Raw genomic sequence first — 26,521 nt, forward strand, 5'->3', positions numbered from 1 at the left:
AATCAAGTAGATTTTTAAATTAATTTACTAATGATACCTGTACCTATGTACATTAGCGTCAAATTAATTTCAGTAAAACATACAGTACGACTACGAGGCTAGCGTCCGCGACAAATGATTAATTGCATAACTTTGAAAAAAAAAATTAGCAGAAGATTTAAAGAAGTTAAAAGAGTAATAAGTATTTTATTGCAATCACCCCACAATCCACATGCAACAAGGTATTTCGTATAACGTATGAGTATAACTTACATGCAAATAAAAAATTACCTATTCAGCTTATTTAAATTATCACAAGAGTTGAAATGATATCTTGTACATAAATACTGAATTTACTTAATTAAGACCTAAGAGCATGGACCTAGAATATTACGGACGGACTGTCACCTAAGACAAACTGTGACACTGCAATGGCGGACGGTTTGAATGTGTGCGTGTAGACGAGTGTTACCATGTAACACAAATTCTCCCCTAATGGTGAAACAATTATTTTTAATATCGTCCTTGTTTTCAAATAAAAAAATGAGGACAGTTTTACGTTAGACAATAAAAAAGGTGTGTACGTATCTGATTTTATAGGTCTTGAAAATGCGCAATATTGCACAATTACTTTGTGCAAACATTATTTTCAATACCTAATGATATTTAGCATCGTAATGAAATCAGTTCGTCATGTTTTTTTAATTTATACATTTAACTTGAAACATATCTGGTTTTCAACAAAAAAAATATAATACATAACAAACAAACGTTAAGTATCGCTCCTTAGTATCGGGAAATTACCATACCGACCTAGTTTGAAATGCATAATCAATAATTTAACCATTTACCTAAATGATCTCTTAATATAGGTGAACCAGGATCTATTGAGGGTGCGCCATGTTGCGGAATTTCACTGGAACTAATTTTTTCATACTACACTGAATTGTCACCCTATACATGAGAATAACAGCGCCCTCTTGACAATTATCATATATTACTGGTCAGGCTATACATAATGATTTAATAAGAAGGGTATCAATTACCCTACTTTCGGGAAATTACCCTATTCATGTTACTGGTCACACTCCTGTTTTGCAGTTTGATAATTTATAAACAACTAATTATCGTGATTTTACGTACTAATTGATAAACTAAGTATGAAAAGTTATTCCGTGACTTTTTTTCTTTCGGTCGGTACAATTCTAGCAGGATTTAGCTACGCATGCCGGCATATTTTATATTTTTCTTCGACATGTTTACTTCAATGACGTTTCGATTCGTCTGACGGCAAACTGGTGGATGTGGGCTGTCAATGTGTGTGTGTCACGCGTAAATACTTAGAAACTGGTGGATGTTGGAATCACAGTTGTGTTGTAAGCGAAACTCTGTCCGTAATATTATAGGTTCATGCCTAAGAGTATAGTTTTTAAAAATCGTTTTTAAGGCAGGGAGTGGATTCAGTGGATTGTTTAATACTAAATGAGTATTTGCATTTAGGTATTGAAATGGAACAAGCCTGCGTAAAATGCTACCGAACTTGCCACTGAAGACAAAATGTAAGGTCAACCGGGATAATTGCGTCTGCCGGGATAAATGTGCTCTGTTACCTAAACTCGTTTTCGTACCTAACTGTCCCGCTCCGACCGACCACGTAAGGCCCAGTCTGTCATTTCCCCTCCGTCTCTTAGACATCCAATATTTAAGAAGTATGGCCTACTATGGCTTGAGCAACCATGCCAAAAATTGCCGAGAAAAGGTAACCATATATTTCATTCATTTCCAATTTCATAAGCTACATACATATTTCCAAATCTATTACAAAATTATTGGAGATAATCTAACATTTGTATAATATTTCATTTGGATTTACAATTTTTGCTAACAAATACAAACTACCTAAAACTAAAATTAGATCTGTTAGCACTTTAACCAGTTTATTCTAACTAAAAAAATGGTAAGCCTAAAATAGTTTGCACATTGGACTATTTATAAGATTAAAAAAATCGTTAGTGAGGTATAACCATATCCTTATTAATTCATCATTCCCAACTCAACGTTATGAAACCAATAGACAAAATTGTTTAGCTTCATTAAAGCCAATTCTGCGCTCGCAAACCAAACACGCCTATACCAATATTTGAAGACATCGAAACTACGAGTTGGCCTTATCTTGAATTCTGATAGAGTAAATTAAACCGCTAGGACTCTGAGGGGCGCTGACGCTGAATTCTACGGCCGACGCTAGCTAATAAATATCCTATTCATCCATGAAAAAAAAAATATTTCTTTTTCTCCGTATTGTTCTTCCCTTATTAATTTCATTAAGAAATTGACAAAAAACATTGTTCATTTTCATTTATTAATTAAAATATAATGTTCATTTACCTAATATGAGTTATTTAAATTGTAAGTTATGTTAATAATGTTAATTTAATATAAGCTAAAATGTAAATTTACCCAGCAAAAACGTATCAAATTTAATAAAAATAAACAGAGGCTGAACTGTAAGTAAGTTTACCGTCGGCAGAGCGTCCATCCTTATAAACGCTGGAACCTAAACGGCCGCGTGCAAAAGTACTGTGCGATAACAGAGGATTTTCTTCCCCCGAATTTATCTGAATACCTATTCGACATTTTTATTAGGGGCAAATTCACTTGTCACTTCAAAGTCATACGTGGTGGCAGTATAGCCAGAGGGTGAAGGATGCACGGAAAGAACATGTCTAGTCACTTCAGTAACATTTTGAATAATCGCGGTTTTAAAATTTGGAACAATGTCAAAACGTATGGTAATTCCGTGACCAGGTATTATTTAACTAAAAATAAAGTTGTGTTACATTTATTATACAGTGGTAGCAAAAGATATAACTAATAGTTCATCAAGAGCTCTTCATTTTGAGATAAAAATCTCATTTTCCGAAAAAAGTGACTAGACATGTTCTTTCCGTGTAACCTTCATTTATGTTATTTATATAGGTAATGAATAATGTTTAACGAGTTATGCACTGAGTTTCGTTAGCATATTAGTCGGTCATAGGTTCGGGTCAGTACATTAAGCATGTTAAATCCCCTGTGTATTTTTATTGTTTCGCAAAACATCAGGGCAATAAACACGTGAAAAATGGGCATATTATGTTCCCTTGTTTCAGCAATTTATTGTGACCGTGTCAACCTGCCACATACCTGGCATATGTAACCGACCGTATCGAAATTGCTACCAATTTATATTCATGCGATCATTTAATTTAAAATATTTGCAGGAATAAATAAAAAAGTAAGTTTTAACAGCCAACCGCTCAATTTTAGTTAAAAAGACTGAGCGATATATATAATTTCGGCTATAGTTAATAAAGTATATGACTAATTATATATTTATATATGTATACATATATAACAATATTAAATTGAAATATTTAGATACTCAATACTAACAACTGTAACGATTTATAATATGGCTATAGTTTTTTCATGTTGGTACCCGCCCACAGTTTTTCAGGGTTGTAAATCACAAGGACCTTCGTCTGAAACCGGCCATTAACGTCAGACTTTATATAACAACACATGAGCTAGAAGCAAATAAATGATAACGCCCTAAGCCTACACGTCGGGTAAAAACTATAGAAAACAAGGGTCACAACCGCAGTCCTGCTTAGCCGAGTTTCGCATCTTCCAACTTTAATGGCGTAGCCGTGCTGCACATTATCTGACCCTTGATAATCAATCAACCGAGAACGGGTCCAAGGAATTCCTGCCTAAACTTCTAGACAAAAACCACTTAAGAATTGATCGTAACTCCAAGTAATTATAGGAGCTTAAAGACGAAGTTCAGATTAACATCGTCTTGAAGTTCGTATTTCGAATAAAGGAAATCTTTTCAACGTAATAGACGTCTATCAAAGGACGAAAATGTTCTATTAAGGTAATCCCTTGGCCTTTATTGCTGGAGCTATTTTATTAATTTTGGAGGGGAAAGCCATAAATCAAAACTTTTATTTATTACTTGTACACAAGAATAAAATAAACTGTAGTTTAGGACAACATCTCTGTGTGAAACGATGTCTGCAACAAGTTTTAAAGTAGGTAGGTATTTGCTTTCACAGTGGAGAGATATTTATGCCAGATGAGAGTAATCAGATAATTTAGATTTTTATGAGTAATCAAATATTTTTAAGCGACCCGATCCGATATTTATGCGGATACAGACTAACGATATTTTTGCCGGCCACAAAGCATCACATATTTTTACCGAGGTAGTGTCGTCATATACTTATGCCTCCAATGGAGCATCAGATATTTTTGCACGGCTGCCCACAGTCATATATTTATGCTGGTGACTGTACATAATTTAAGTTTAGTCAGACAATATTGAAATTAATGTTCTATTAAGGTAATCCCTTGGCCTTTATTGCTGGAGCTATTTTATTAATTTTGGAGGGGAAAGCCATAAATCAAAACTTTTATTTATTACTTGTACACAAGAATAAAATAAACTGTAGATTAGGACAACATCTCTGTGTGAAACGATGTCTGCAACAAGTTTTAAAGTAGGTAGGTATTTGCTTTCACAGTGGAGAGATATCGCCGTGTGCCTGCTACACTGCCACATCTCAAAAAACCGTTATTCGAGAAATCGCGTCTCAAAGTTGTGAGAGTATAGTTCAGGGTGTTTAATAGGATCTTACTCCTTTAGTTTTAGGTCTATGAATTTAAAATTTAGCTTTTTTTACTCGGAATGATATAACCCTCCTTATGACCACGCCACTTTTTAAATGAAATGTATATTTTTTAAGACACAAGGCCCGAAAGACAGGTATTTAGAGTTGTGGCCGTATTGCAGAAACGTTTTTTAAAGATTTTGAGATGCGGCCAAATTTAAACAAAATTATTGGATAAAGGTTACCATGCAAATATAAATAAAAACACCAAAATAGTTCAAATCCCTTTATTTTATCAACTTTGATAGGAACAAGATCACTGTACGCGATATTATGTGTAACTAGCTTATAATCAGCAACATTATACCATGTCATTACCAAATAATATTAATTGTTTAAAAGGTTCTTTATAAAATTTGAACAAATAAAACTTTGAAACTTCTTTTTTAAAACATTCAAAATAATAAAAAGTATTTAGAATACCTACTATATTACAAAATAAGAAATCAAAACACAATACTATTCCTTGCTAATTTGTGAAATCAACATCTTTAAGAACATTGCAGGCAATTTATTTATTATAATGTATTCAGTAAGTTAATTCTTACAAGTAGGTAACTTCTTATAAGTAATCAGTACAAGAAATAAGGAATATCACAATGTATTTCAACTTAGCACTAATAAAAAAAGCGTTGATATACAAAATATTTTGTTTTCGTTACTTTAGTAGAATCAACGTATGTAATAATCAGTCTTCTTTAAGTAGACTTACAAAATACAAAGGTAGTAAATTGCTGTATATATTCCTTTAAAAGGCCAATATTTAGTACTTACACAATACACATCAATAACACGTAACTACTGGACACTAAACTTAATCATAGGTAATTCTGTTTTCTGGTGAATCCTTCGCTTTTGACAAAGGTGTCACACGAGAGAGACCGTCCGAGGTGGCATTACGTGTGTTAGCAGATCTACTCGTAGTCCTCGAAATTTTAGATCTAAAACAAGCTAGCATATAAAACATAGCTATATCTAGTTTCTATCATTCTTCATAAAAGCATTTTAATGGAAATAAATTGAATAGCTAGGACACACACCGAAAAAAACATTAAACACAGTCATTACCACGAAAATGCCTTTACCATTATCAAATAAGTAAATGTAAATATATTAAAGTAACGACTTCCCACGTGATTTAATTTTTGGCGCCAAAGTCCCCAAAATAAAAGCAGTTATTATAATATTTAACAAATTTCCAATATTATGACACCATCCCGAATACAACCATCCCGAACACAGTTAGTAATTTACCTCACACAATAAAATCCGTTGCATATTATTTATTGGCAGTAAAGCGTGCTATAGAATTAGACACACATAATATTATATACAATAAAATGTTAGTTAAATACATACACACTCTTCGAAAACATGCTCAATACTTATCTTTCTTCAGACGGGTAAAAATATGTATTAGGCTCACGACCCTCACTGATGAGCCATATTGAACCGCACTTGTAAGAAAACAAAGTTGAGATTTGCTTAATCATTTTGTTGCGTTGTGGTAGTTTCGGTGGCGAGCTGGTAATTTTGTAATAATAAGTGTAATACTTACTGCTGTGACACAACCAATTGCCGTTTGTTTCTTTTATATTTATAGTGATTCATCGTAATTATCACTCAACTAATTATTATTTTCTAGGACGCAACTCAAAAGCTTCATTTAAAACGTGTGCTATATAGCCACAACTCAAAAGGGCCGTCAGTTCACGTGCGAACGCCAGACGGCAGACTGGCAAGTGGCTGTATTGCAGGGAATCGTCTGACAATTTATGGTCAAATCCATAAGGCCACTTGTGAGAAAAAGGCTCTTAAAGACCTTTTTTGCTATGGCTCTCGAAATAAGGTCGTAAATTGAACAATTTTGAATACGAATCTGCAATAATCCAGAAAATTAAAATTTTTGAATTGTGGCCGTATAGCAGGCACACGGCGATATTTATGCCAGATGAGAGTAATCAGATAATTTAGATTTTTATGAGTAATCAAATATTTTTAAGCGACCCGATCCGATATTTATGCGGATACCTACAGACTAACGATATTATTGCCGGCCACAAAGCATCACATAGGGGAAACTGGGGAGGGTTGATCACCCCTTTTGTTTTTAGCATACATTTTCTTAACTATTTGTAGTATTGAAAAACTTTATAGACCATACGACTCAGAATTTATCTCTTCATTAATAGTTTGAATTAGAACAGATTTGTGCAATAAATTAGATCATTATTTAATAAAAACCCATAATGTTGACTTTTACCATGTGTCCCCTATGTAAGGGAGACTTGTTTACCCCTGGTCGGGAGCCTTGATCCTAGGGGGATCAAGTGACCCTGGTTCTTGGGACACATGGTAAACATATTTTTACCATGTCTCCCCATACCAGATTCTCATTGATTATATAACTCGGATCGCTATTAGCAATGCATCTATAATTTGTAAAATACACAGCAAACATATATATATTGCATCTTCCATGCTTTGAAGTTGTATTTCCGGTAATCAGATGTCTAAGCCGAAGGGATCAAGTCTTCCAGATTTGGGGACACTTGGTAAAAAGATTTTAAGTGGCAATGTCATATTTCGAGGGTAGTACCTACATTAATTTATTCACTTTATCTACAGAAAATTAATATATGAAGATATCAAACACATATTAATCCATAGTCTTATACTTTTAAAAAACAATGTAATCGTATTATCCATAAAACAACATAAAATAGGGAATCAATTTTTGTACCAAAAAAAAACAAAAATCTAAGTTATTAACATAACATTTCTTGTAACAAGCTAATTTTAATCACAGCAATTTTATTTTTTTTACCCATCACTGGTCGTTATTGTTTACTATAATAAATAAGTTTAGAAATTTACTGCTCACGTTTCGAGGACGGTGTTTGAGCTGCATAATCCTAAAATCCTTTCTATGGACCGTCGGTTCTATAGTACATAAGGTCGGAAAGCCATTGAAATAGCATTTCATCCATAAAAACAAATATCGCCGGTTGAAAACCAAATATCGTTATAAGTGTTTTTTGTCGACCGAGTAACATCCCCTGTGTGTAAAACGTTTAACTTGATAAAAAAGACCAAGTACGGGTAGTTCGTAAAATGTTGATGTCAACTTTAGTCAGTCTTTTCAAAGGCCACGGGGATAATTCCGTTTTCGGAACCGGTTGTATAATTAAAAACTGAATTATACGCCATTAAATTCCGTTTTAATAATCAATAATGAGTCAAAAACTTTGAAAGTTTAAATCAGTGTTTCTCTGGTCGTACTTTCACGGCATGATTTACTAAAGAAAAGAAAATATTTATGATAGCTCTATGAATCATTTTGTAAGTAAATTTATTACAATGTATACTTGATCGCTTTGGGGGTGACATGATCCCGGATCATATCTCCCCTGAAGAAAAAGACAAAGTCTCCCCATACATAGTAAGATTATAAAACGTGCCGTACTCGAAATATGTGTTCGCGTATATCAATGTAATCCAAGTTAATCATCACTTCAATAAACAACAAATAAAATAAGCACACTCACTAACATCATTTCCATCTCATATTATAAAATAAATCCAGTTAAAGCTTACCGAAAATTTAATATAGTACGCAGAAAATCTTTCACCGTCCGCCATTTTTGAACCACTGACTTTTCCGATACAGTGCCATGTCAGAACGTGAAGTTAGGAACGAATGAATGAGTGTTGCCAGCGCAAAAAATTGTATCTCGTTTGGTTTGATTAAAAATGAAGTTTACCAAGTGTCCCCTAGGGATCGACCCTCCCCACCCTCACCTATTTTTACCGAGGTAGTGTCGTCATATACTTATGCCTCCAATGGAGCATCAGATATTTTTGCACGGCTGCCCACAGTCATATATTTATGCTGGTGACTGTACATAATTTAAGTTTAGTCAGACAATATTGAAATTATTAAGTATTTTACATACGTCTTTAGTTTTTAGTATGTTTTGTTTTAGTATCAGTTATGATCTTATGATTAACTTCAATTTGTAATATTGTGGGATACCTACTGTAAATTATTTCGAAAAAATGTTACATTATGTTTTATGTTCAAAGTCAATAAGGGGCAAATAGCTTCATTCCTTTTAAATATGAATCATGAAACTTTGGTATAGGTTAGGTTAGGTACCCACAAATACGAAAAATCCTATAGAGTGAAATTCTGATTTGAAATGGCATATAAGATTTTTGTTCATTGTATAATTTTCGCTGTTTTTGTCTAGAGCCATCTACAATACTGAATCATTTTATTATATGATGTGCCCATTTATTAATATACGTACTTGAGGTACATATTAAGTCATAAAATATACCTAATATAAAGCTCAATAAACAACGCAGAAAGCGAAAAGTTGACAGACAATGACTCTCAGCTCGTTTTCGGCTGTTGACCTAGTTGCTTGATCCAAGGACATAGAGCTGAATTGCGTTATCTCTGTATTTACATGGAAATTACCTGCTTTAAAAAAACAAGTGAAAGGACAAACAGTGTTAAGTAAATTTGAATAATTTTTTTATTCTAGGGCCAGTTTCTGAGCATAGACATAATTTTATTCCCTAACATTTTATTACGAATATGTTGCGTGTAAGGAATTAATAATTTATCACACTGTAACCTACGTGCTAATATAGTTTTCTTATTCCCTTAGTAATGGAGATAAAAAGCATAAAATACTAACAATTTTGTCCTACGAACGTTTTTATATCCTAGCCAAAATTAAGGTTTGTTTACATTAAAATTTCTGGAACAGGAGTGACTTGTTTGTTGTCATTCAAGTTCTCCGTTACAAAAATGAGGAAGCCGGAAAAATGAGCAAGAGTTAATTGCGGACACAATGGCCTGGTTTTACGGAGATTCGGGCTCCCAAGCAGGGATGTTGCGGATGCAGATTTTTTGACATCCGCGGATGCGGATGCGGATGCGGATATTTAAAGGCTCACATCCGCGGATGCGGATGTCAAGATTAGGTACTTAGAAAACGTCAAATATTACATTTTTAGTATTTTTTAATTAAAAAAACCAAACGTTTAGTATTTGAGCAAGAATATAGGTGCGTTATATTTAATAAACAGTAACTTCGCCGACTTTTCTGGATCTAGACGATTTCGTTATAGGTAATGACGAAATTACCTAGCACTTATGCCGCCGCTAAGACGTTCCTGTACCGACTTGTTCAACATCCGCATCCGCATAAGCTCCGCATCGATTTTATGCGGATGCGGATGCGGATGCGGATGTTGAAAATAATGCGGATGTTCCGCGGTTGCGGATGCGGATGCGGATGTTCGCAACATCCCTGCTCCCAAGCAAGGGCTGATTTCTTAATCAGTGCGATTTCGTATGGCTTTGCAGATTAAATCCAGTTTTAGGTGAAAACAGTCGTGGATGCTTGTCAATTTCAACTAAATAACCTTGTACCACGTTACCCACTAATGCTGAATATTTCGGTGTCCGCCTCGTGTCACGCCTTATGGTCGCGTTTGGGATTAACAATACTTCAATCATTCGGTAACTACTTAATAAAAAATCTTGGATAGTAAATGATCTATAATTTACTTTGAATCAATTACTTATCCAATTTGATGTTGTCCATGTATGTCCAATAATGCCCCGGCTACTGAAAGCACGCTCTCCTACCGCGAAAATACGAAAATCAATCTCTCTCTATCGCTCTAACATATTTATTCGAATGATAGAGAGGCACATATAAATACATTTCGTTTTTTGTATTTCGCGGTAGGGCTGTGACATTCTGAGTGTGCGTTTCGTGGCTTATGGGTAAGTTACAACGCCACTCCGAGCGTATTGGGGCTCCAAGCAGCGCGAGAGTTGTTCACACAAAGATGTAAATGATAGGTATATTACAAATATCACTGCTATCACAAATGGTTTTGTTCCCATAGCAATAATCAAACAACTCCTTGTTCTTGCCTAAGCACACATTGGCTAACAGATTAGGCTGTGCGGTACCTAACACAAATATTGGCGGATTAGTGTTGAAAAGGACCGATAAAGCAGCTTACAATTATCTACGGATTACGATCTGCGGTAATCTCGGGAAATTGCTATTCAGGTAACAATTTAACAACACTGTGACATATCTACAATATTTTAAACTACATTAATATGGCACAATGTTTGAAGAAAACGCAAGGCATTTTTTGAATGAAGTGTTACTCGATTCATCTCTAAGGCGCCGATGAAATAAGCTACAGTGTTTTTCAATTAATTTTTAAAAACCCCTTTGGTGGCCTGTTTGTTTGACCTCCACTGATAGTTGATATACAGCTGCCAGACGCCCGGGTCAAGTAGTAAAAATAGCATAACAAACTAACTGAAGACAGCACGTTGCTTCCAAAATTGTACAACATTTTCCAACGTTAGCTACGGATCTCAGTCCATACCTAAGCTTCACTCCGATCTTGTTTCTATGTTTAATTGATTCAGATCGTGTAAATTAAATTTGAACAACTTCACAGTGTCTGGTGTCATAAACAGGTGAAATTTTATGCAGGTACTATTTGATGTAATTTTGACGACAATAACAAAGCGATTATATGATGTAGTAGGCTGCAAGTAGCAAAAAAAACCGACGGGAATTCGTAACCACATCGAGTTTGGGCACTAAAAGCCTTTTTTCCAAAAATAGGCAGACGGAACTAGATGACCTGACTGACCTTTGGTGCACCTTTTTAAGCCTTGATGCCAGAATATATAATCCAATATTTCAACATTGTTGCTAAAAGGAATTAGAATAGGTATATTCACTAGACTAAAATAACATTGTATGATGCATGAAATATTAGTCACTTCTATTTCTCAATTTCAAAACAGTTGTGAATTCAATATCTACCCAAAATATTCGTTGTTGGCACCATCCGCCAAAAATAGTTGACATTTCTATCGAGCCTCCATACATTATTAATGAACTGCGCTGGCCCACTACGAAAATTATTTATTTAAGCGTGTGCTACGCTACCCTATTTCGCTGGTTTCATTTTAAATGTTAATTATAACATAGAGGGAGTTTTTCTTGGATTCCGACAATTCTTAGACCATGAAATTAGTTTCCTTTTCGTTTGTCACATCAGTTTTACGGATCTTGTATAATTACCGTATCGTAAAATTTCCCAACGTCCAGTAGGTACCATCAATCAGCCATAAAAGTGCATGGCATTCCTGAAAGTTAGCTTAGACTTTCTATTGATTCCTGTGATATTTTGTATAATCTTAATACAATAATATTGTATAAAGTTTAAAAATTATATTATAATTTTTAAACTTAATAAATGCTAACTAGAAAAAAAATCTAATTATTTTATGAAATATTATTTGATTTGTTTTTTTAAGTAGTCGCACTACTATAGCTAAAAAAAGGCGTGAAATTCAAATTTTCTATGGGACGATATCCCTCCGCGCCTACATTTTTCAAATTTGCCGCCTTTTTCTACTGACAAGATCTGCTTGACCAGCTATAGTAGCGCGACTACTTTGTATACATTTTTAACTAAAATAGATATCATAGACTAAAGAAAAAGTGACCAAGTCCACCGATTCCCGCCTCGGCCACCGGTGCCGAATTTTTCTTTAATGTAGGATATATATTACATTCAATAAATGCTGTTGCGATTCTATGAATTGTGCATGTCAATAAATCGAATTTAATGGAATCCAAGAAAAACATACCGTATATAAGCTATAATTTTACCAGGTGGTTCAGTTTCATTTTGCGTGTCCCATAAAGAAAGTGTGTAAATACAAACATAAATGTAATATTCAAAAGTTCTTCAACAATCAATAAAATAGTTAGACTATAAGTACCTAAATAAAACAACACGATCTTACAAAATACTAAAACATTACAGAATAGACAAGCTATAAATCAAAACTTAAGGAGTACTTGCCTAAGTTGTTAACAAGAACATTAATAACAAAAACAAAAACTTGTTCAAGTTTGTTCTCAACTACGTTCGCTCTCTACGTAGGTACATAAGCCTACAGTTCAGTTATAAGTTGTGAGATTTTAGTGCCATACTTAGTGTTTCTCACATACTATTGCAGATAGGCAGATTTTTATGGACCCTGGCCCTGGAACCAATAATAATAAGCGACATACCATCGGAAAGTTTTTTTTTTATTATATTCAATTTTTGGTAAGGCGAGACTTGTCAAGTCTCTGTTCAAGTGCAAAACACAGAGGAACTTAGTATCGAAAAAAACCTATATTAGGTACGTTTCAACTCACACTACTTTTTGTGGCAATAACTTTTTTCACACAAAGATTTGGGACTACCTGCCATAGTAAAAGTTTTTAAACTTAGAATGACCTATCTAGTGACACATCGCTTGTCCTTATTGGTCATAAGGGTCTATTAGCCCACCCTCATTTTATTAAATACACAATTTATCCACAAATTAGGCTGGATATCTCCTGAAATATGATTTTAATCTATTTAGGTAAATATAATTAATTACATCAGTGATAATAACTGGTAATCTATTCTGTTAATTATACTGAACCACATATTAAAAATTGTGCACAAATAATTTCGCATAGTAGGTAGCCGTAAGTAATCACAAAGGTTAAAACGGCTATAAAATATATCCGTTTATCGATCCTTAGAAATAGAACGCGTAATTTTGATAGCTCTATAAAGGATTATCGTTTCCTCTTCCTAAATAAATGCTGACCAATTTTATCCACTGAATGATCAAGTATTCCGTTTAGTAAGTTTATTCGTGCATTTTCAGATCTGACTCGTTTGAACTAAGAAAGCGGATTTATGCTATTGTCATGTTAATTCAAAGGGTTTCCTGATTGATTCTCGATGCAAATTTTGCTGTTAAATAAATAAAACGTTCTTTGTATAATGATTATTCAGGGGAATGGTTACAAGATATAGTAACATCAGTCATCTGCACAAATGTCTCGAAATTTAATACGAGTACCTATTTAAATCGGGAAGCGCTGGCTCCGCAAATTGCGCGTTACATTGGGTGTCTATAAGGCCAACTCGTAGGTACTTGTCCGTACATGTATTATCGCGAGCGAGACGCATATCATTCTGATGTCAATGTACGTTCGAATTGGTCTGTAGGTAGGTACACAATGTTTTTTATTGACTTCATGACATGTAACGAAAAAGAGTTACCCATTTATGTAGTATTAGGTACTTCTAAATAAGTTTTTGGCAAAAAAAATCATTTTTGGTACAAGCTTTTATCGCTGACTGTACTTTTTTTTCCACAGACAACTAATACTCATCGAGACAATTCTAAAAACCCCAAACACAATTAGGTTCCGTTGTTTTATCACAGAGTTCCTAAGACTACCTCCTGACTCCATCATCAGATCAGCTCCATTGTACCATAATATTGCATTGTCACCCGACTTACACACGTATGCAAATTTTCAGCTTCATCGGAAACCGGGAAGTGGGTCAAATTTAACTTGCAAGATTTGATTACAGATTGACAGACAACGGGACAGGTGAAAGTAAATAAAAGCTTGTAAAAACAAAATATTTCACTCAATTTAGGTTGCCTCAAGTAAATTCATCTGCATAGCCAAGCTTTATCATTTATGCAGTAAGCTGGTTGCCTAGGAAATAACATTTAGCAGAGGATAAGATTAGATTTGCTAACTTCAGATATAAGTTAGCGCTCACTCAAACTCTGGGCCCGATTCGAACAATGCTTATAGGAAGTCACAGCGGTACGTTTTTTGGTTGATAAATGACACTTTTGACACTGACTGATTTGTATCGTACCGCTGTGACTTCTTATAAGCATTGTTAGAATACGGTCAAAACTCTGAGAATCGCCTCTCACTGAAAACACATTCAATGGTTCAGATGCAAATTGTATTCAGCAAGATAATCGGATTCCATTCAAAGTCGACTGAACTTCGGTCCTTAGATTATTCCTTCTTGCTTAGAATTAAGTGCGTAAGTATTAACAAGGCCTTTGTTACCCGATTTTATCTAAGATGAAGTTTACATTGCTATTATGTTTTGTGTATTTGGAAATAGACACTGTTTACCGATAAGATAAGGGGAAGAGAGCTAACCCGACAATGCTAATGGAAACTTAAATACATAGGCCCACTTGCACCATCCCATCAAATTGTACTATAATGGTTACCATGGTAACTCCAGGGTTAGTGGAATGGTGCCTTAGAATTTTTCATTAATTCTGACAGGGCTGCTTAAAAACTCATTCACGTAACCCCATTCGATATTGGCGTCCGAGACGATACCATACCACCGATATGTCGGCGTCGGCGAACGAGTAAAAATAAATACATTTTGTAGGGTCCAAATTTTTAAAGTGTGGCACCGACCCCTAAAATACCTATATTTGAAAATTAAAAAAAAATACATTGGTTTTAGTGGTAGTTTTGTTTTACAGTTATGAATTGACCCTTATTTAAGGAACTCAAAACTTATTAAAAGTTAAATGTAAAAAAATACTTGTAGGTATTTGTTTTTCAGTTTTTTCTATTTTATGCATTTTTTTGTTCAAAACAATTTTTTTGTCCGTAAAATTTAATCCTCGTCTTCAATGTAGCCTAAAATGATATGCTACATGTTATTACGTTTGATTTTGGAATAAAAAAATATGGTTTCAAAGGAAGCGCGGCGGAGTCGAACTTTTCCCCCCTTCCCACGCGAAATGCGAGTTGTCCCTCGTTGGCCCCTTATCTATCTTAATCTTAATCCATTCAAAACGACCTCTATATAGATTAAGGCTGCGTTGGCACCAGAGATGTGCCAGGATGCGTAGCGAGGGGTGTGTTTGTCATAAACCAATAGAAACACTTCAATTACCTACTTATCCTCGCTCAGCGCAACTCTAGTGGCACCAGCTCAGCGGAGCGAAATTGATGTACATACTAGTTCGTACATTGTGTTGCGAGGAATGTGTGTACATACATAACAAGTGTTGTGCTGCGAGATACGGACGCGAGCGAAAAACTATCACTGCACCCCGCTTCCTTATTTGAAAAGTGTGTAAGCCAGGGTTCGCTTCGCATCATCGCACCGATCAGCTATCTCGCACATCTCTGGTGGAAACATTCACAACGATCCCACATCCTCGCTACGCATCCTCTCACTCAGCTACCTCGCACATCTCTGATGGAAACACAGCCTTACTGTGTCAAGTGTCAGTGCAGTCACAATTTGCAAGGTGTCGTGCAATATCAATCCAACTGTTACGGTGGATTAAACACGTCTAAATATAGCTGGTCAACCAAATCTAGTCAGTAAAAAAAGGCGCGAAATTCAAATTTTCTATGGGACGAAATCCTTTCGCGCCTACATTTTTCAAATTTGCCGCCTTTTTCTACTGTCAAGATCTGGTTGACCAAGTATATGTACCTATTACATATATGAAACATACTTTCTGGAATATATGTATATTGATGTATCACCTATATGTACCTATATTTGTGGGATAAAACGAGATCACGTTTGTTATACATTTAGTGTAAAGTAACTAAGTAAATAAAAAATTGTTTAATGGCGATCTCTGACTGGAAGTTAATCTGTATTCACAATATTTTTCGCTAATTTCGCAAATTCTTTCAGCAGATTCCGGCATTCATGATGGATTAATGTTGATAAAAGGCCCCGTCGTGATCCGCTTGTTGGTTTAGGATTGCGGATTCGATTTTGCGCCTCAACGCGATGAACGCGGATTTTTAAAATCCTAGTTTGACTTTTTAGGCCCATGGCTAATTGTTACCAGGTTTTGAAGTATAGGTTTTCGTTAAACAATTCGGTTTTATATTCATCTCATTGTTACTGGGAAATATTATGGGTACTAACGAACAACTTGATTTCTGACCCACTGAGAAACCTTTTCATATTAATATGTCATTGACATTACATTGATTTAAAAAATAAAATTATTATGACACTTACTGTGAAAACTTCTATAGCGAGTCACAAATCTGGGGGCACGGCAGTGCCCCCGCCAAGTCGAGCAAAACATCAGTTTGTTCAATTGTACTTTACTTACCTATAGGTAGTTTTCATTCACACTTCAGTGCCATTCCACATTGTAAGGTGTTGAGTGGTTGAAGGTAAAGTAAAATAATACGTTCGTTACACTCCGCTGCACGATGTCTCTTTATTTTAATGGTCATCTATCACGGCTATCTTATTACGCTTGTTCTGCCACGATGAATTGCTAGGCATGTTTTTAGCCAGACTTTGAGTAGGGTAAAGACAATATTGTACTTAGATACTGGCATCTTTCTCAACTATTATTTACTAGGTGTCAATGTTTATTATATTTGAAAAACTGAAGAATATATCTACGTGCGGCACTCTACACGTGATAGAAGTGAAACAGAAAATAATGCCAAGATGCCATAATTCATAGTTAATGATTTCCTACGGAACGTGAAGCTACGTAAAAACGGCATACAAATTGTCACAAATCATTTTGAGAGCCACGTTAGTCAGTAATGTGGAATTCAACTGAGAAAGGAAGATTTGTTTAGACTAAGGACGAAAATAATAAGATTGAAATAATTTGCTGTTTTCTTTGGACCATTGACGAATAATCTATATTTAGCAATTGAAAATAAAATTATAGTTGGTATTTTAGTTCTAACTTTATTAAAGTGTATTAGAAAATAATATGTATGAATGTCCTATTACTTAAGTATATATTGCATAATTACCATTGTAAAAATCAAACTAGTATAAGTTTTATTGAATAAATATTATCTTATCTTATCTTATCTTATCTTATCTTAATCTAACCTTTTAAAATAATAATATTAAGATTTCAATAATAAGATTCAGAGTATTATTTTATTGAGCCATTAACTTAATGTTAATGTTAGTAAGTTTTTAAGAAAATATGAATTTTAAGCTTTGCACGGTTTCTATATTACATGTTTTAAACATACATCTACAGTGGGTAAAATAAAACAACAGTGAGTGTGGATTGCAGGTAGAAAATAAGAATATTTTATTTATAAGTAGAGCTATACCTTCGTCAAGCGAACATTTGACACTCCGCTAATGAAAAATCAATTTTGATATTTGGCATCTGACAAATTGCGATTTATTCTGCTAAATCGACTATCAACGAGAATTTTGTAATAATTACTCGTATTAGTATGTTTTCACCTAGATAAAATGCTTATAACAAGCACAACGTATTTAATTTCATTTTACATTTGTCTTATCGCGGCGGCCACATGTAAATGTTTATTGCTACTGACTACCCGCGTATGAAATTTTTGACGTGTTTCATATCTGGCATGGCCTACTTTACCATAAGCTCGTACACATGGGCCCGTCCCGATAATACGCTTAGCATGATACACTTTTGCAAGACAGCGAGTATTTTTCGTAAACAAGAGATAAGTGTTTCCAGTCAAACAGTTCGTCTTGGTAAATTTAGGTCACGCAAAATACATGTATCATAATATTCATAATTTATATTTCATATCGTTGCTTTAACAGTAAAGTCCGGGTAAAACGTGTTCACATTATTAATATTAGATCATAAATAAATAATAATTATAACCATGTGTTATAACAATATAATATTACGAGTAGGAAGATTGAAATTTAAGGCTGTGATTCCACCAGAGATGTGCGAGGATGCGTAGCGAGGAATGTGTTTGTTAAGAACGAATAGAATCACTTCATTTGTTTTCCTCGCTCAGCGCCTAGTCAAATCATTCTATTAGTTCTTAACAAACACGTCCCTTGCTACGCATCCTCGCACTTCTCTGGTGGAGACGCAGCCTAAAAACAGGAAATATTTTAAATAAATTTGTACTTACCTTAATTTAACAAAAAGAAAATCCTGAGTTGTATCAGTTCGAATTGTCACAGAAACAAAACCATTCGCAAACCAATTAACAAAAAAAAAAGAAAATATTCAACACAGCACTAACGCGAACGGCACTCACCGAAACCAATATTTCAGCTTTAGATGTTTGTTTTAATTCATGTTTTAGTGTAACAGTTTTCGCGGCAGCGCGGTGAGGACCGGCAAAGGGGGGAGCGGATAGCCCGGCGTCCGGAGGTAGACTGAATCCCCCCTTGCCCTGCGAGTGGGGGGAAAGGTGCGGGGCTCGACTCGCCCGCTGCCGCCCGCCCAAGGCATTATGCCGCGACCACACATCGGACTATTTGAGTGCAATTCAGCTCGTGGCCTGACGCAATTAGTAAACCGCACCAGGTTGTTATGCCACGTTCGAGTGGTTCACGTTCGTACCGAATGCAATTAGAGTTACAGGTGGATTTAAAATGTGCCAAAACTTTGGATAAAACGGATCCTAGGCGGCGAACGTAAATTTTACGTTGAAATGTCGGCAACGATTAGTATGGTTTAAATGTTATTTCATTTGCTAAGAAATTTATCATAATTCAAACAAGTTTAGCAAGCTAAGACAAATCCAGAACTTTAATTACATCCCAAGTGAACTAGAACTTGGCACCCATATACCTAGATCTCAATTCTTTTTCCGGCGAAGTCAACAACGACTTATGTATATTCTTATTATTGAACTTGGCTCTTATTTCACATTTATGTTTTTGATGGGATTTCAATTTACACTTACTACTAAATTGAGCAATGGACGGAGCGTCCGAAACCTTTACGGTCGGTCCTGTCCGATATGAGAAGCAAATTGAATATTGTTGGGCCTCGTAAGGCCTTTGTGATCTGTTTAGTTTTGTAACAAAAAAATGGGACAAGCAAAATAGCGCTCGTGATTCAGTTGAGATCGATTCAACTTACTGCCGTATTCGAACTTCAAGATATTCACAAGAGACGACACGTATTAGATCCATTCTAGATACGTTATAGTTTAGATTTCAACTAGATCTCTTTTGCAGCTCAATTCGGGCAATGTCACTTTTACGATAGATCGTGTTAGATATCTATTAGGTAGATGTGAATTAGATCTCTAAGTAATATCTTGTGGAAATCGTTCAAGAGTGTCTCCAGAATCGCGTAAATGTCAAATTTGACAGGCTAGATCTTAAAAATATCGTTGTCGTATCTTGGTGATGTCTAATAGATATCTAATGGATGTCTACTTCAAAATCCGAATCGGGCCCCTATTCTTTTGTACCTATGTGAATTGCTAGTTGTTCTAAAAATACATTTATTAGCGAAAACCAACATTTCGTTTTGATACCTCTCCACCTCCTTAACCTACAGCCTGATGCTAGTGATCCTGATCATACTCATCTTGGAATTTGTGTTATATGAAGTACAAAACTATCAAATATCATGAACATTATAATATTTAAAACTTTCGCGTTTTGTACACATATTACGACCACGACCAGTGAAACCTGTGTCGAAACGTCGGTAAATAAAGGTAATTGAATAAATTGCGCGTTAGACCCGTCTATAAATGTGAGTTAATATCATGAATATTTTTTAAAGATTACCTAGGTACCGTAAAACGGGGTGAGTAGGTTTCGCGGGGAGAGGTGGGTTATGAATGGGGAGAGAAGGTTTGAGAGGGGGGTGAGAAGGGATTTTAAGGCTACTGCCACAAAAATAATGTATTCCAATTTAAAATGGAGCTATAGTAATACGCATAATAAAAAAAATCGATCCAACAATCTTCCAAAATCACCTTTGTATGAAAACCCCTCTCACCCTAAATACGAGGCCCTACGGGGTGAGGTGGGTTTGCCTCTTTATCGTCAAAGTTATGAATGGAACTACCCAAAATAAAATAAAAACTAAAATACAAACGTCCGGAACACTTATTATATACCTACACCATTCAGTTTTCATATGTAAAAATAAAATGTTATCGAGGTTTGAATTCCAGTTTTGACCCTACTCACCCCACTTTACGGTACTTAAAATAGCGAGATAACTTACACACATAAAAAGTGTACACTTTTACCCTTACCTCATTCGCTCGGTCGATTAGATGCTGTACTGATGAATATAAATATAAAAGTTTAACCTTTCCTTGTTACCTTCTTGACGTTTTTTGAATTAAGTTAGAGAGTTAAGTTACTTTGAATATTTGATTTACATTGAACTAGAGATGTAGTATATATCATTTTTTTCTCGGAAACGGTCGTATTTGTCATGCAACTTCAGTCTACATTCTACGCAATACATTACGATCAAAAATTCATTGCACTCTGTTTATTATGACTATTAAAACAAAATTATATATCACTGATACCTACGTCTCGATTCAATTTGCTGTTGTATTCAAATACAAGCTGTATGCTTTATATAACGTATAGGTAAAAAAAAAACAGAACAGAAACATTAATACATTCACAATCTAGACAAATATTGATATAATTTATTTATTCTCTGACGATAAACCAGGGACTGAAAACGATTTTTGTTCATTCCCACATCGTTTATTATTTACACGAACGCTCAAAACTAGTTCCCTTTAATAATATATTATCACATTCGAGTAACAACTTTTTCATGGTAGTTAGTTATGCCTAATATTTTATTATTAGGTTTACATTTTCCTTCATAAATCAAAATGTATTTTGTATTTCAAATTGATGGCGTAACTAGTTAATGAGATATTAAGCAATGTGACAGACAGATAGTCACACCATTAAAAGGTCGTTGTTTACTTTCATGGTACCTACTACTGCGGGCTCAGCACGGTTCTATTTTTATCGACTATCACTATGTCCGTCACTTTTGCACTTACATACTTGTTAGAACGTGACAGGCATGGTGATAAACGATAAAAATGCGACCGTGCTACTAGGGCTGAACCCTTAAAAGTTAATTTAGTCTACACGAACATAAGTGTCGTAACCGGGATGCTCCTTAAACATCTGACACAGATGGTAAAAGGCCTATTATGATTAGTCTACAGACCCACAATGTGCTTAGATAGTTGTTCTTTAGCAATGCTACTGCCGTATTCGAACTTCAAGATATTCACAAGAGACGACACGTACTAGATCTATTTTAAATACGTTATAGTTTAGATTTCAACTAGTTCTCTTTTGCAGCGCAATTCGGGCAACCAATGTCACTTTTACCATAGAGAAAAAAATACATAGAGTGCTCACTCCATACATCAGTTCAGACTATTAATTTCAGTGTCTACATCTAGCATCGAGTAGCGGAACTATCAGTACTGCTACTTGACAATAGATGTAGCACCGACCGGAAAGTCTTATCTCAACAGCATAAGACTTTCCGGTCGGTGGCTACATCTATTGTCAAGTAGCAGTACTGATAGTTCCGCTACTCGATGCTAGATGCTAATAGTCTTTTTGCTACTAAAACTGATGTATGGAGTGAGCACTCTATGTATTTTTTTCTCTATGCTTTTACGTTAGATAGAGTTAGATGTCTAATAGATGTGAATTGGATCTCTAAGCCATATCTTGTGGAAATCGTTCAAGAGTATCGCCAGAATCGCGCAAATGTCAAATTTGACAGGTTAGATCTTAAACATATCGTTATCGTATATTGGTGATGTCCAGGGGTCGGACAAAAAGTGCGGATGACGTCAAACCACTTATAGGATGATTTCAAATAGTATTTTTGATTTTCATAAACAATTATCACTTATCATTTATCAACCTCTTTATTAAACGATATCGCCACTTGAAATGAGTAAGTACGTTTTTGACTGACACATTGTCAATCAGATGAACAATAAATTGACTTCGTTATTGTTTAGCTATTGTATCTTCACGATTATATTTAGCAAAAATGTATATTTACTAATGTATAAGAAAACGCTCTAAAATGTCATCTGTACTCGAATATTGTGGCAATTTTCCGTTTTTGGAGGTACGTGACAAACACGTATACTGCTCTTGCTGTAATCAAGATATACCAACGAAGAAATTTATTTTATTCACTACATCACCCTACCACCTGTATTATTAATTCCATGGATTTATTTACGATTATTTTGTTACTTCATTAATACTACTTTGTTACTACATGTCACACGGAAGTTTAAATACAAACTCAAACATCATCCTGTGTGCAAGATTACGTCATTTTTACGTCATCGGCTCTTTTTGTCCGACCCCTGGTGATGTCTAAAAGATATCTTATAGATGTCTATTTCAAAATCCGAATCGGGCCCTTACTTTCGCACACTATGATAAACCCAGCACCCCACCAAGCCTCCGTCCGTCAATCAAGAAACATGCATTGTGCGAACCAGCTTTCTTTTGGCGCGGACGAATAACGGTCATCTTTTATGTGCTTTACTTTTCCGAAAGAAAACGTCCAATTTCTTTTCATTCAGTGTTAGACACAAGAAGGACAGATAGACAGAAAGATGAATACGGGACGGAAGGCTTAGTATTTTAGGGTATTTCTTTGTGATCCTTTGCACGTGGAACCCTAATAATGTTGACAAAGTTTTCGCTTTGTAAGTACTTACCATAAGAATTCAAAACGTTAACACTTATTCCGCGCGTGAGCCTCGTGGGGCTTTTTAATATTTTAATAAAGCATTTACAGTAGAGTAGCATCATTTGGTAGCATGGAAATACGCAGTTGTATAAATTACTTACAACAGCCAATACCTGGGAAAACATTCCATTACAACAATACTAAAAAACGTCTACTTAGCAAATAAAGGATGACTCACGTTAGACCGGGCCGTGTCCGGGCCGGAGCTTCAGGAGCTTCGTTTTCTATGGAAAACATCACGTGACCACCTGTCATCTGTCATAGAAAAGTAAGCGCCGGAAGCACCGGCCCGGACACGGCCCGATCGGCTCGGTCTAACGTGAGTCACCCCATAGAGAAAAAAATACATAGAGTGCTCACTCCATACATCAGTTTTAGTACCAAAAAGACTATTAGCATCTAGCATCGAGTAGCGGAATTATCAGTACTGCTACTTGACAATAGATGTAGCACCGACCGGAAATTAAGTCTTATGCTGTTGAGATAAGCTTTCCGGTCGGTGCTACATCTATTGTCAAGTAGCAGTACTGATAGTTCCGCTACTCGATGCTAGATGTAAACACTGAAATTAATAGTCTGAACTGATGTATGGAGTGAGCACTCTTGTCTTACTTATTTCTCTATGGTCACCCTTAATATACTTTCACGGGTATTTCATTTCGTGATAAATTGAATAAAGAGAAAAATGATTCAATAGAATCTAACCAAGCCAGTCGGGTCGTCCTGTCTCGTCGAGTTAGATTACTTATAAAATGGCACGTCCCACATGGCTGCTGTCGAAACGAATCGTGTTTGCAGCGATACACTGTACAATTGTACAAGTAACAAGCCAGTACAATAGAGAATCTTATAACATAAAATAGGATTGAGCAAAATTAGTATGAATCAATGAAAAAAAAAGATAATTATAAGCTATACTTAATACGTATCTATCTGTATCTCGTACTGCGTTGGTAATTAATTCATAATTATATTTTAAAAACTCAATCATTGTACAAATTTAGAACTAAGCAAAGACAATGACTGACTCGCGAACACACTAGTAATAGAGATTTACTAACTCCTTATGAGGTATTAACCTTATTATGGAAAATCTATTTTACTAACAATAAAAAACCCTTCACAATGTAGAGGAAGATCACAAAGACTTCAGACATAATTCAATCCACTTTAACGAATCTTGTTGCCAAAAGAAGCAAAAATGAGAAGGCTTGTAATTTATCTGCCGCTTCATTGTCGGAGCAGCGAGCAGCGCCGTACTGGGCCAGCCTACTAATTACTCCTTAATTTTAACAATCTTTGATTGTTGGTTTAGTCAGAGGGATACAATTTGGGTATATTAACAAGAGTAGGGGAGCCGGGGGCTTAATGTAGCAGGGGTAAGTAGTAACGCTAAAATTTGACGAGGAATTAAAAACATTTTTTTTTGCTGAATGACTTTCTTATAACTCGAGGAATAACGTAAACACCGCCATTGCCCCGCCAGACATCGAAGCGAGTGGATGTGCATACGAACTCTGTTTCGACCAGGTATTGAAAAAAAATTACGGGGTAAGTTGTAACAACTCCCAGTTTTTCAAAAAGTGTGCGGTGTAAAAGATGTGTAAACATTAAAAAAAAAAAAACGGAATTAGTGCTTAGATTACAAACCCTCATACTCAGAGTCATAAAATTATACATATTTTAGACAATGCAGGCCTTTTTCCTAAAACTGTTACAACAAGCTCCAATTACGGGGTAAGTTGTAACAATTCCCAGTTTTTCAAAAAGTGACTGGTGTAAAGATGCGTAAACATTTAAAATTATTTTGTAATCGAAATTAGTGCATAGATAAATACTTTACAAACTCTCATACTCAGAATCATTAAATTATACATATTTTAGACAATACAGGCCTTTTTCCTAAAACTGTTACAACAAGCTCCCCGCTCCCCTAATTATTTTTTATCAATTTGCATACTTCTTCTAATCGAAATAAAATATTATTTATAAATTTTACTAGCCTTTGATTATAGGTACGATATACTTTTACCAAGGTCATATTGTCGATATATGATTTTAAATTCCAAAATAGTGACACCACCCACCATTAAATAACGCATCAGACCCGGCTCACCTCACTACAATACATAGATAATATAAAACCTCACCTCATATAAAAACACTGTAAGTATTAAAAATTCAGGAGGATGTTAAATAAAAGGAAACTTTTCAGTGGCAAATTTTATTCACCGTTTTATTCTTATCCTCAGCTTAAAGGATGACTTACGCTAGACCGGGCCAAGGCCGGGCCGGAGCTTCCGGCGCTTCGTTTTCTATGGAAAGCACTTCGTGATCTCCGATCAGCCGTCATAAAAAATTACATGTCGGATGCCTCAGGCCCGGCCCGGTCTAGGGTGAGCCATCCTTTATTGTACGTCGGATTTTTACGGATCCCTACTTTATCCTGGTTTATTTCTTCATCCTACAATATTTCATGAATAAAAACCTTCTATTTCCTCTTAAAACCGCACCTCACTTCTCAAAACCTTTTACCTTTTTGTAACGTAAAAATCTAAAACCATTATTCTGCACTGCTAGGGTGTCCGTCATTTCGGGTTACGAATATTTAATACACGCAATCCATACTTATTATAATCCAGTATTAACTAAAAAATCACTACGAAGTTATGTTATGGGCCATTTTTATTTGGTAATTTAAGAGTATCCAGCCAATTTTGAGACTTAAGTGCTGTACCTAAGTATGTAATTTTTAAAAACCGGCCAAGTGCGAGTCGGACTCGCGCACGGAGGGTTCCGCACCATCAACAAAAAATAGAGCAAAACAAGCAAAAAAAAAACAAGCAAGAAAACCGTCACCCATCCAACTACTGACCCCGCCCGACGTTGCTTAACTTCGGTCAAAAATCACGTTTGTTGTATGGGAGCCCCACTTAAATCCTTATTTTATTCTGTTTTTAGTATTTGTTGTAATAGCGGCAACAGAAATACATCATCTGTGAAAATTTCAACTGTCTAGCTTGATCGGTTCGTGAGATACAGCCTGGTGACAGACGGACGGACGGACGGACGGACAGCGAAGTCTTAGTAATAGGGTCCCGTTTTTACCCTTTGGGTACGGAACCCTAAAAAGGAGGTCGAATTTGTTATGAATTTGAACTGGTGCTGATACGATCTTGACGATTGTCTTGGCGTACATCTCACGCACGCCTTTCCCTTCAATTTGCATGCACCAATCAGCGTGAGCGATCATCAAGGTCGTATAAATAAGATCAAAACCGTAATAAGTTGTTAAATCTTAATCGAGCTCCATGTCTACGACAAATTCTTGAACACTTCACATTTACATGCTATC

The 26,521-nt window shown here is 35.4% G+C and overlaps 1 protein-coding gene across 1 annotated transcript in view; it reads right to left on the reverse strand.

Annotated features, from left to right (window-relative positions):
* The window catches only part of LOC134650321 (protein qui-1), a 147,072-nt gene extending 128,053 nt beyond the window's left edge, over positions 1-19,019 (reverse strand). The window contains exon 1 of the mRNA XM_063505282.1: positions 18,542-19,019. The gene's annotated coding sequence lies outside the window, so the exon portion shown is untranslated. The remainder of the gene's footprint in view (positions 1-18,541) is intronic.
* Between the last annotated feature and the right edge of the window lie 7,502 nt (positions 19,020-26,521).

This window comes from Cydia amplana, chromosome 8 (genome assembly GCF_948474715.1).
Source record: "Cydia amplana chromosome 8, ilCydAmpl1.1, whole genome shotgun sequence".
Taxonomy (NCBI): domain Eukaryota; kingdom Metazoa; phylum Arthropoda; class Insecta; order Lepidoptera; family Tortricidae; genus Cydia; species Cydia amplana.